At 47.8% G+C, this 11,163-nt stretch overlaps 1 long non-coding RNA gene across 3 annotated transcripts in view; it reads right to left on the bottom strand.

Moving 5' to 3' along the window:
• Nucleotides 1–244: 244 nt before the first annotated feature.
• The window catches only part of LOC114764601 (uncharacterized), a 29,228-nt gene continuing 18,309 nt past the window's right edge, over nucleotides 245–11,163 (bottom strand). The window contains exons 3-5 of one of the 3 annotated variants that reach the window (XR_003742530.1): nucleotides 5,280–5,406; nucleotides 4,695–4,925; nucleotides 245–3,756 (exon numbers count right to left, since the gene is read on the bottom strand). This is a non-coding gene — a long non-coding RNA (uncharacterized LOC114764601). The remainder of the gene's footprint in view (nucleotides 3,757–4,694; nucleotides 4,926–5,279; nucleotides 5,407–11,163) is intronic. The other 2 variants (XR_003742531.1, XR_003742529.1) reach the window with 2 other exon arrangements.

Here is an 11,163-nt window from a genome sequence, read left to right as displayed (position 1 = left end):
TGCAGGGTTGGATATGATATAATATTAAGTCCTACAGTTGTAGGGTTGGAGAAGTCCAGGATGTAGTCAGTGTCATGGTCTAGATTACGTGTCCGTAATGATGTTACTGGTCCATTTGAAGGTCCCTGAAGCTGTAGTTGTAATGGTGGTGGTGGCTGTGGTGACCCTCTGGTTTGTTTCATGTTTTGTTCTTGTAAAGCAGTTGTCAGGAACCAGGATTTATTTGCTGGTCTGATCACTGGGGTCTGCCAGTAGTCTGGACGCTTGATTCCGTGTCTCGGAGAAAAACAAACAGACGGTTGCACTGTACAACCGATACTGAAATATGTGGTGATGGTGGTATATTGGTGCTACAGCTGTCGGGTGGTGACATGGACATTAATTACTGGTGAGGAGGCAACGATCGGAATTATTAACACTGATCATTTGTGGTTACGCCCCATCAGTGACACAGTACGTGCGTCATTCGATCCAGAATAATGGTCACTTCTAACTACAGAATTACTGCATTACGTTAATTTGTTGTCATTAATATCATTTTAATAGAATTTTACCACCAGTGTTGCATTTTCAGCTGTCTAATTCCCAGTAATGTAGATGTAAAGCAAGATTTGACCATAATTAAGAATGTGACATTAATAATGATTGCTATCATTTAGATCATTAACAGGCTGCGGTTGCCTGGCAACACATCAGCGGATGCTGCACATTGCGGTACATAAAGGCTATAGGAACTTCCTCGGCCAATCAGATGTCAGCAGCAGAGTTTTTGCGTTTAGGTCATTTACGTAATAAAAGGAGCCTGGCGGGGGACGAAAGCGAGAGGAGGGGAACGCGGATAATTTGGAATAAGTGCATTAAGGCTGACATTTACACATAAGACCCTCTCCCAATCCTCGACTATGTCTGGCCAACTCTCTCTCTCGCTCTCGTCCTACTCAGGGAACCTGATGAAGATGAAGATGATGTCAAAGTGGTCTCCATGGAGACGCCGTGGCATCCAGCAGCGTTATTTCTGTTTTCTTCCTCCCCGGTCTGGGTCTAATGAGGTGCTCCTCGCAACTTCTGCAGGAATAAAAGAGAAGCTCACCTGCGTGGTGTGTTTTTCCCATAATTCATGTCCCCCCACAGAGCGCAGGAATGCCACACCTGTTCTGGCCGTCCCGATCGAGGAGCGCCTGGAACGTTCCTGTGTCCTTCATTCAAACGCTGACACCAATTAATCTGCCGTCATTCATCGGCGGGTCACTGGATGCGAGGAGAGTAATAAATGATGAACGGAAGAACTTACGATCCCTCAGGAGCCCCTGGTTTTCACAGCCAGCTCGTTCCAGATGGGAGCGAGTCTGGTTTATGGCACACAGGTGCCAACACCAGTGGGCAGCTTCTCTTTTGGGTCCTTCTTTACCTCTTTCACCAAGGCTCTTCTCCCCCGATAGCCCAGCTCTACGTCCCAAACGTCTTCTAAGGATTATGGAGGCCACTGTGCTCTTCGGAACATTAAGAATTTTTTCGTAACCTTGGCCTGATCTGTGCCATAATTCTGTCTCTGGGCTCTTCAGGCAGTTCTTCTGACCTCCTGATTCTCATTTGCTGTGACCTGCATTGTGAGCTGTAAGGTCTTATATAGACAGGGGTGTGGCTTCCTAATCAAGTCCAGTCAGTAGAATCAAACTCAGCTGGACTCAAATGAAGGTGTAGAACCATCTCATGGACGATCAGAAGAAATGGACAGAACCCGAGTTAAATAGCAAAGGGTCTGAATATTTAGGACCATGTGATATTTCACTTTTTCATGTTGTAAAGTTATACACTCATCTCCAAAATCCAAGATTCTCAGTTAATCTTGAAAGTGAAGTGATTGTCATGGTGAGACACAGCAGCACAGCACACGGTGACACGGTGAAACGTGTCCTCTGTATTTAACCGTCACCTTCGGTGACAGTGGGCACCATGACAGGCGCCCGGGGAGCAGTGTGTGGGGACGGGACCTTCATCAAGGGGACCTCCGTGGCACATTTGGGATTCGAACCGGCAACCTTCCAGTCCCCTTCCTTCCCTGCTACACCTTCCACACATTTTCCCAGGTCACAGTTTGTAGTGACTTTATAGCCGGAGGAGCTCTGGATCTGCGTTCTGAGCGGGACATTGATGTTCCTTGCGTGTCTTCCCTGTCCTGACGGATCCCTGGAACCTGGTTTCAGATGTTTAACATCTTTGATAAAATGTCAGTTTTGGAAGACAAGTCGGCCAGACGTGCAGCTTGTGAGGAATCTGTGTTCTTCAGAGCCGCTCTGACGGAAAAATCCCATCGCATCAGAAGTAGAGCCGTTCCAGCTACGATCTTATCATAAAAATCACATGAAAAAACACAGTGGCTTCCAAAGGCAGCGAGCCATCAGCATTCATAAAGCCTTCCAGCGCCGAGCTCTTCAACTGTTACACAGCGAGCATTTTTTACGAAACGAGGGGTTATTTACGAGAAGAACACGGTGGTGGCTTCAACTTGGCTTCTTCATTCGGCGTAATGCGAGCTAATAAGGCGATCCGGCTCGAACCAGATGAGACGTGTCCAGCTGCCAACAGAGAGGGAGGCTGGACGAAAGGTCTCGATTCTCACCCAAGAATAATAGGGCCATCTCCAGTTCCCTTCTTCTTCTTCTACTGTAAAGAGGGGAGATGGAAGCGGAACGGAAGGATTTGGGGTGTACGTGATGGAAGTCTTATTGGGCGTGAGATTACGGCCGTGTTCTGCTGAGTTTGGACCTCTGGATGTCCGTCTCGTTGTCCCCACGGGCTGGTGAATAACGGTGTGACTGGGCGAAGGCAATTTCCACCACTTTCCTGCAGCATGTGTGGAGCATTTTGGACCTTTGAAAGGCCTGATGAGATTTCGTCTGGTTTATTACTTTCATACAAGGTCTGTTGCGAACGCGTCCCTGACCCTGATGCAAATGCAGACATGGACGAGCACACAAGGACACTCCATTCGCAATTTTATCAGCAAACCTTGTGAAAGTGTTCTTAACGTGGCCATCACGTCCCATTCAAACAGGGACATTGCAAAAAGCAGTGATGTGGGCTGTTCGGTGTCCCGCAGGTCTTCGTACACCACACTCTATAAAGGTCTTTATAAAACCTAAAGTTCACGTCGTAGCAGAACCTGATCAATTATTCAACCCTGACCGCCTCTCAGGGGTCTCAGGGGTCCCATTCCGGATTTTTCCCAGCCATTCCCTTCCTCTTGTATTCAGATGTTAACATATAGCGATATCTGATCTCTAGGGACTAGGCCCGTCTTACCACACGAGCCACCACGGGTTCGATTCCGTTCCAGGTTGCTGATGCTGAGTCACTTTAGAAGATTGAAAGTTACGGTCATTATGCAACACGACCCGGCACGGCGTGCTGTATAACGGCGTCTGTTTCGAACTGAAACCAGGTCAACAGTACAATTCGTTTCATTTGGTTGATGTGTTTTGCAGGTACGGACGTTCCAGTCGGTGACGCCATTGGGGACAATGACAGCAGAGACGGCGTCTGTGTGAGACCCGGCGGAGGCGGAGCGTGTGTGTCAGGAGAAGAATGAAAGAGTGGAAAGTGGGGAAAGTGATAGAGGTCAGAAGAAATGAAATGCCTGATGGTGCGTGGCATCTGTCTCCACCAGCAGAAACCTCCAGACTCGGAGCTGATTGGCTGCAGAAGACACTTTTGAACGGTGGAGATAATCAGCTGCTCACAGATCCTCTCATTTCCCTGGAAAAATAACAGGATTGTACAAATATTTAATACCAGTTTTAAAAAGCACATTTCCATCGTTGCGTTGAGAGATCGTGCATCATTAAAGATAATAAGCTCAATTAAAGTAAAAAAAGAATGAAAATTCAATTTAAATCAGTGGTTTTCACACTCAAATCCCCACAAATGGGCCAAAAAAGGACCAATATTTTAATATGTCCTCACAAAATAATCTCAATAAATGTACAGGAACGGAAAGAAATCTAAGAACATGTTTAAAGAGTTTAAAAGCTTAGATGCCGCCCCAAATTGTCATTAAATTGGGTTGGTAGTACTACCACTGGGTGGTAGTAGCCTAGTGGGTAACACGCACGCCTATGAACCAGGAGACCCAGGTTCAAATCCCACTTACAACCATTGTGTCCCTGAGCAACCCTAAATTGCTCCAGGGAGACTGTCCCTGTAACTACTGATTGTAAGTCGCTCTGGATAAGGGCGTCTGATAAATGCTCTAGATGTAGATGTAAATTTTTTTGGTAAATTTGCCATCACTTGCAGGATTTATGAGAACTGGCGATTTTTTTATTACGTTTTGAGCTCAAAGCACACGCAGACAAGGTCATCTTTGTCCTATTTTTTCTGTCATTGTCTGGAATGAATCTGTTCTGTAACTGTCTTGCTCCTGCTTAGCTGGTTTTTATCTTCAGCTCCAGGAGTTGAAAAAAAGGAATCCATTTCCTCCCCGTTGTTGGGCAACGTGTTGAAAGCTTGTCCTGCTGACGTCCCCATCCATGATCTGCATCCTGTTGTCATGTTGCATGTCACCAACCTGAAAATGAGATGCTACACGAGCAAGGAAGCCGCGGCACCTCATCAGTCCGGACTATTTTTACACGCCATGTTTGTGTGTGTGTGTGTGTGTGTGTGTGTGTGTGTGTGCTGCGACACAAACCCACCGCTTGGATTCCATTTCAGATGCTGTCCATGCAGCATGAGACCAGCAGCGGCCACTTTCCTCCCATATCCTGCTTATCATCTCCCACACTTCCCCGGCGAGGCCTCCTCGTCCCCTTAATACCCGGCTGGGTTTAATGCTGGAGATGATGTAGTGACGGTGGCCTGTGCGTCTCCCGTCTCCTCGTCAGGACGAGTCTGTCCTCCTTCTCGCCCAGTTGGTGTGATCACGTCTTACGGAGGGAAAAAAAGTTTCATTAAACTTTCGTCACCTCTTCAGATGACAACCAAACAGATTCGTCTTTTGCTAGATGGGAGCTGTTCTTTTATTAAGAGCAATACGAACGTCAAAACCACGAACTTTATTTCAACAGACTCCACTAATGTGATCAATGCAGTCGGGGTCCTGATAGTTCAGGATCAATTGTCATTAGCACGTATCAGGTCACCGAGCTCTCATGCTAAATGGCAGTTGGGTTTAATCTGTGTTTTCGCTCGCATCCTTTACGGTACTTTACGGTGTATTTTACCAGACAATAATTCACGCCGTCTGTCTTAGGTTTTAGAAATATGCGCTGCAACGTCACCTCCGCTGAAGAACAGCAGCAGATCCTGATTCATCCCAACTGGGCCGCGTCACTGTATTCTGTGTCCACTACAGGGGACAGGGACTGTCGGCCGGGCCTGATGGGCAGACAGGAAGCGGGTGGACTGCTGTGGAGATTGGGGTGGGGGGTCATTTTGCATCCAGGACAGAACAATAACTGCACCATTGTTTTCGTCCTCTTCACCCCGTAATGGAGAGGCGGGCGCAGGTGGAGGGATCCTGTCAAAATCCCCGCTTCTGGTGTAATGACTGAACTGGGAGGAGGAGTGCGTCCTTCATCGATATGTCTATAGGGTGGCATGGGAGGGCGCGGCACATCCTGTCGTCCTGCGTGTGTACATTGATCATTTTTGATTGTTTTTCAGCCCCCTGCCGACCTGGGACTTGCTCGGTTTGACATATCTCCGCATGGTCTCACACATGAGAGTTCCTTCAGTGGGGCCTTCTGGTGGCCCGTAAATGGGATAAAAGTTGGAAAATTGGGGAAAAAATGTTTTTTTTTTTTTTAGGGATTTGTGCTGACACGGTTCCATTCCGCACTTTTTGACATTTGGCATATGACCTCGGTTGGGTCTACGGGTCGCGTTCAATTTCCCCCCAATAATTTTCGTTACGTGACATGTATACCAACGTTTTGACTTCTGGTTTTCTACCGAACTTACGGATCCCGTATCGTGCTGAAACAAAAAAAAAACGTTTTTAAATGAAAACTTTCATTATAACCTCTCCCGAATTTGGAGACACCCTTGACGCGTTCAAACGTACGTTTTTAAGGAAGCGGCCCCGAAATCGGAAGGTTGCCGGCTTGAATCCCGAGCCGCCACGGTGCCACTGAGGTCATGGTGCCCACTGCTCACCAAGGGTGACGGTTAAATACAGAGGACACATTTCACCGTGTCACAATGACAATCGCTTCACTTTTATTAGCATTTGGAGGTAGCTGTTAAGCGCTAAGCTGTTAGCGCTCCTGCGACAGGCCGTGGAATTTTGGTTTCTAGCTCGTCACGGCGCATTCGGCCGCTACTTTCAACCTGGCGCTCAGCGCAGCACGATGAGGACAGACCGCAGTATAAAATCCCGGAAACGCGCTTACACACACGTCTCTAGAGGGAAGAGTCCATTGAAGGCTCTGCCCCGGCAGACATGAATAAAGGCAGGAGCTCCTCCTGGACCAGAATGTTCCTCATTCAGGCCTGATGAATTGGGAATAAAAGGAGCGTCCGCTTTGATTTCACACAAATGCTAATGGCGAAACAGAAAAGCAATGAAAAAACGGCATCAGCCCGGCACCGCCATTCAGGCGCATCATTAGAATAGCATCACCGGCGGCGCGGCACTCCAGACGGGGAGGCCGGAGGATCTCCGGCAGGGTCCCCCGCCCGTCACCCCGTGTCCTAACTCACCCATATCCTTACGGATAACAGAAGGACTGAATACAGGCCACTCTGCATTGTGTCCCGGACTCAATCGGCGATCCGCCACTCAACAGCCGGATAGAACGGCAGCCGGGTGGAACATGGCAGCCGACTAGTTGCACATTTTGTAATGAGCTGAACGTGATGAATTCTTAAGACAAAAGCTTGACGCAAATTTACCGCGGTGACAGAGACGGTGAAGAGGAGTCGTTCTTTAATATAAAATCCCCGGCGGTCTTTGGCTGAAGACGAATTTTGCTTTTTTTTGACTGTTCGGCAACTTTTATAAAATTTCTAGCTCAGGATGGAATGACGCGCCCCAAAAATGCCGCGAACCGGGGAAAAAAAATCCCCGTCTGAATTGTCCCTAAACCTCCTCCACCGTCTGAAAGTGACGTGACCGTCATTGTGAGACGCTGCAGCGCAGCACACGGTGACACGGTGAAATGTGTCCTCTGTATTTAACCGTCACCCTTGGCGAGCAGTGGGCACCATGACAGGCGCCCGGGGAGCAGTGTGTGGGGACGGGACCTTCATCAAGGGGACCTCAGTGGCACCTTGGTGGTTCGTGGTGACCTTCTGAATACGGGGCCGCTTCTTTAACCGCCAGGCCACCGTCTGTCTCCATCTTTACGTGGGGACGGACTCTGGCCAGGATGAAATTCGCGTCCAGGTCAGAGGTCAGAACCACACGATGGACAGCGTTTACTGGCCGTACGAGTCTCGCCGTGCGGAGGGAGTGTTAATGGCTTTGCGGATTTGCCGTATCCGCTCTTCCCCGGGAGTCAATAATTGGAGGGGCAGCAAAGTGTGACGAGTGGTGACGCTGCGACAGGACGACGTCGTCACCTCGTACACAAACATACACACTGCTGACACGTTCATGATCTCACGTGCTTTAAAGCGGCTTCGCGGCGCATTCGGCGAGGAAATCGCCATGCATGAAAACAGCCAACGAACAGCAATTTGCATGCGATTAAGTTATCCTGCGCAATATGTTATTTTAAACAAATAACTTAGCAAGACCCTGATAAGCTTTGTATGGAATCTGCCATTTTGCCTTATGCCTTATTTACAATAACACCTGTCAATATAGAGAACATTTTATCATCTTCATGAAATTTAAATTAGCGTCGGGGTTATAAAATGTAATATATGCAGGTCTTGTACATCATTTCCCGGAGCATAAACATGTGTATGGACAACACGTTTAGACTTTGCTGAATATGTCAGCAATAAAAAAGATGAAAGAGAAGATTCCTGCGGTGCTATGTAACGTATTTGCATGGGAAGTGTTCACTAATTTCACATCAAATGTCTTCAGGATTTATAGAAAAAAAAGAACTTCTTGCCAGTCAAGTTGGAGAGGACCAAACTACAAATTCAGTCCTATTTGTTGGGTCTAAAGAACAAAGTTTTAAAAGGGGAGAAATCTGAAAGAATGATTAACAGTCGAACACTTCCTCATTCTGGATGATCAATACGTGACACGCCCAGATGTAGCGCAGCATCCATCTCCTCAATTCCTTCCATTCTCTATACCCCTAATACCCCTTATACACAAAGTGACCACGCCCACTACCAACACCAACATGCAGGTTATCAGGCGCTTTAATTCCAGTGAACGTGACCACGCCCACTACCAACACCAACATGCAGGTTATCAGGCGCTTTAATTCCAGTGAACGTGACCACGCCCACTACCAACACCAACATGCAGGTTATCAGGCGCTTTAATTCCAGTCAACGTGACCACGCCCACTACCAACACCAACATGCAGGTTATCAGGCGCTTTAATTCCAGTCAACGTGACCACGCCCACTACCAACACCAACATGCAGGTTATCAGGCGCTTTAATTCCAGGGAACGTGACCACACCCACTACCAACACCAACATGCAGGTTATCAGGCGCTTTAATTCCAGTCAACGTGACCACGCCCACTAACACCAACATGCAGGTTATCAGGCGCTTTATTTCCAGTCAACGTGACCACGCCCACTACCGACACCAACATGCAGGTTATCAGGCGCTTTAATTCCAGTGAACGTGACCACGCCCACTACCGACACCAACATGCAGGTTATCAGATGCTTTAATTCCAGTAAACGTGACCACGCCCACTACCAACACCAACATGCAGGTTATCAGGCGCTTTAATTCCAGTCAATGTGACCACGCCCACTACCAACACCAACATGCAGGTTATCAGGCGCTTTAATTCCAGTCAACGTGACCACGCCCACTACCAACACCAACATGCAGGTTATCAGGCGCTTTAATTCCAGTCAACGTGACCACACCCACTACTAACACCTACATGCAGGTTATCAGGCGCTTTAATTCCAGTCAACGTGACCACGCCCACTACCAACACCAACATGCAGGTTATCAGGCGCTTTAATTCCAGTCAACGTGACCACGCCCACTACCAACACCAACATGCAGGTTATCAGGCGCTTTAATTCCAGTGAACGTGACCACGCCCACTACCAACACCAACATGCAGGTTATCAGGCGCTTTATTTCCAGTGAACGTGACCACGCCCACTAACACCAACATGCAGGTTATCAGGCGCTTTAATTCCAGTGAACGTGACCACGCCCACTACCAACACCAACATGCAGGTTATCAGGCGCTTTATTTCCAGTGAACGTGACCACGCCCACTAACACCAACATGCAGGTTATCAGGCGCTTTAATTCCAGTCAACGTGACCACGCCCACTACCGACACCAACATGCAGGTTATCAGGCGCTTTAATTCCAGTCAACGTGACCACGCCCACTACCGACACCAACATGCAGGTTATCAGATGATATGGGAACTGGTGACTGTGATGATGACTCACTAACACATCCCCCCAAGAGACATCATAAAATCACATGTTTAAAAAACAGTATACAATTATTAGTATTAAAAAGTGGCAATCAAATTAGCATTTTATAAAAATTTACAATATGCAAAACACTTGACAACAATTGTTTCGCCTTTTCATACTGAAGTGGTAGGTATGATAGACAGGAAACGTGTGTTGTTCTAGTCTTTTAAAAGTTTAAACATTTGGTTTTTGATTGCCTTCAGTGCATGGCTGTTCTGATCTAGAAAGTCCTTAGTTGTTAATGTTTTGAACATTTATAAGATCTTCCCAAAGCCTTTAGACCAAATTGAACATGCAGTGTTCATAAAACAGGAAAGATCTATCTCAATAGTGGCCATCATTAATAATCAATTTGACTTAATTTAGTGTGGAACTCAGTGTGCAGACTGTACTTCGTTTTATTACCACAAAGTGGTAAAGTAGAAATAATAATTTAGTTATATAAATTGTTGAAAAAATTTCAGACTCCTGTTTAAAAAAATAACTGACATTTGAAGTGGTGTCATAGAGGGTGAGGAACTAGCCGCGTAATCAGAAGGTTGTGGGTTCGAATCCCGAACAGTCAAGGTGCCACTGAGGTCCCCTTGATGAAGGTCCCGTCCCCACACACTGCTCCCCGGGCGCCTGTCATGGTGCCCACTGCTCACCAGAGGACACGTTTCACCGTGTCACCGTGTGCTGTGCTGCAGTGTCTCACTTCGCTTGTACAGTTTAGTTGGACGACCACCCTGCTGGTTTTTACATCCCTGATTCTGTTCTCTGCCAATTACTCTGGCGGAGAGACGAGTTCCTCTTTGTCTGCACAACCGGGCAGCTCAGTCGGCATTACGTCTGTAATTCGAACGTTTGCTGCTCGATATTGAAGGTACGATACGAATCGAGACGCAGATGGTTTAACTGTATAGAAAAGATAAGGAGAAGAAAAGATGGAGAAAATCAGGGTAAAGCGTGGAGAAAGGGATAAAGAGAGGGGGAGTGATGGAGAGCTGGGCGACAGAGTGATGGGAGCCAAATGGAGCCAATCACCGTGGAAACGGCCTAAGTGTGGAGATGAAAGGGAGGTCTGATAGGGAGAGGGATTGAATGGAGCTCAGGGCCGCTGCTCTTTCTGCCTCTCTGCAGCAGCTGGCGCCGCTCGACGCCGCTTCGCCACGACGACGCCCGCCACGACGCGGGGGCCAGAGGGGTCGAGACGCTCCAGCGCGAATCCCCGGGTTCCTGTGACGAAGACTTTCCGCCGCGGGCGGAGGTGTAACACCAACTGGCTCTGTTTTCAATTAGGGGGCGCTTTCAAGAGAACAAAGACTCATTTCCTCTATCAGGTGGCTTCTTCCATCCACACACACACACACACACACACATCTGCTGCAGCACATGCCCCAGAGCATCATCCTGAGACCCGTGGACGCAATTAAAATTTAACAACTGAGCACGGGGGGACGAGCGGGGACACGCCACTCACACGCTGCATTAAATACCGCACAGTCTGAGTTTTCATCATTTTACCAAAAAATAACAGCCCTTCTGCCCCAACCAAGGGGGACATTTCTGCATTGAGTTTTTTTC

The sequence above is a fragment of the Denticeps clupeoides genome, chromosome 15 (assembly GCF_900700375.1).
Source record: "Denticeps clupeoides chromosome 15, fDenClu1.1, whole genome shotgun sequence".
In the NCBI taxonomy this organism is placed as follows: Eukaryota; Metazoa; Chordata; class Actinopteri; order Clupeiformes; family Denticipitidae; genus Denticeps; species Denticeps clupeoides.
Note: the sequence above shows the minus strand (reverse complement) of the source record. Positions and strands in the feature narration are given on the sequence as shown.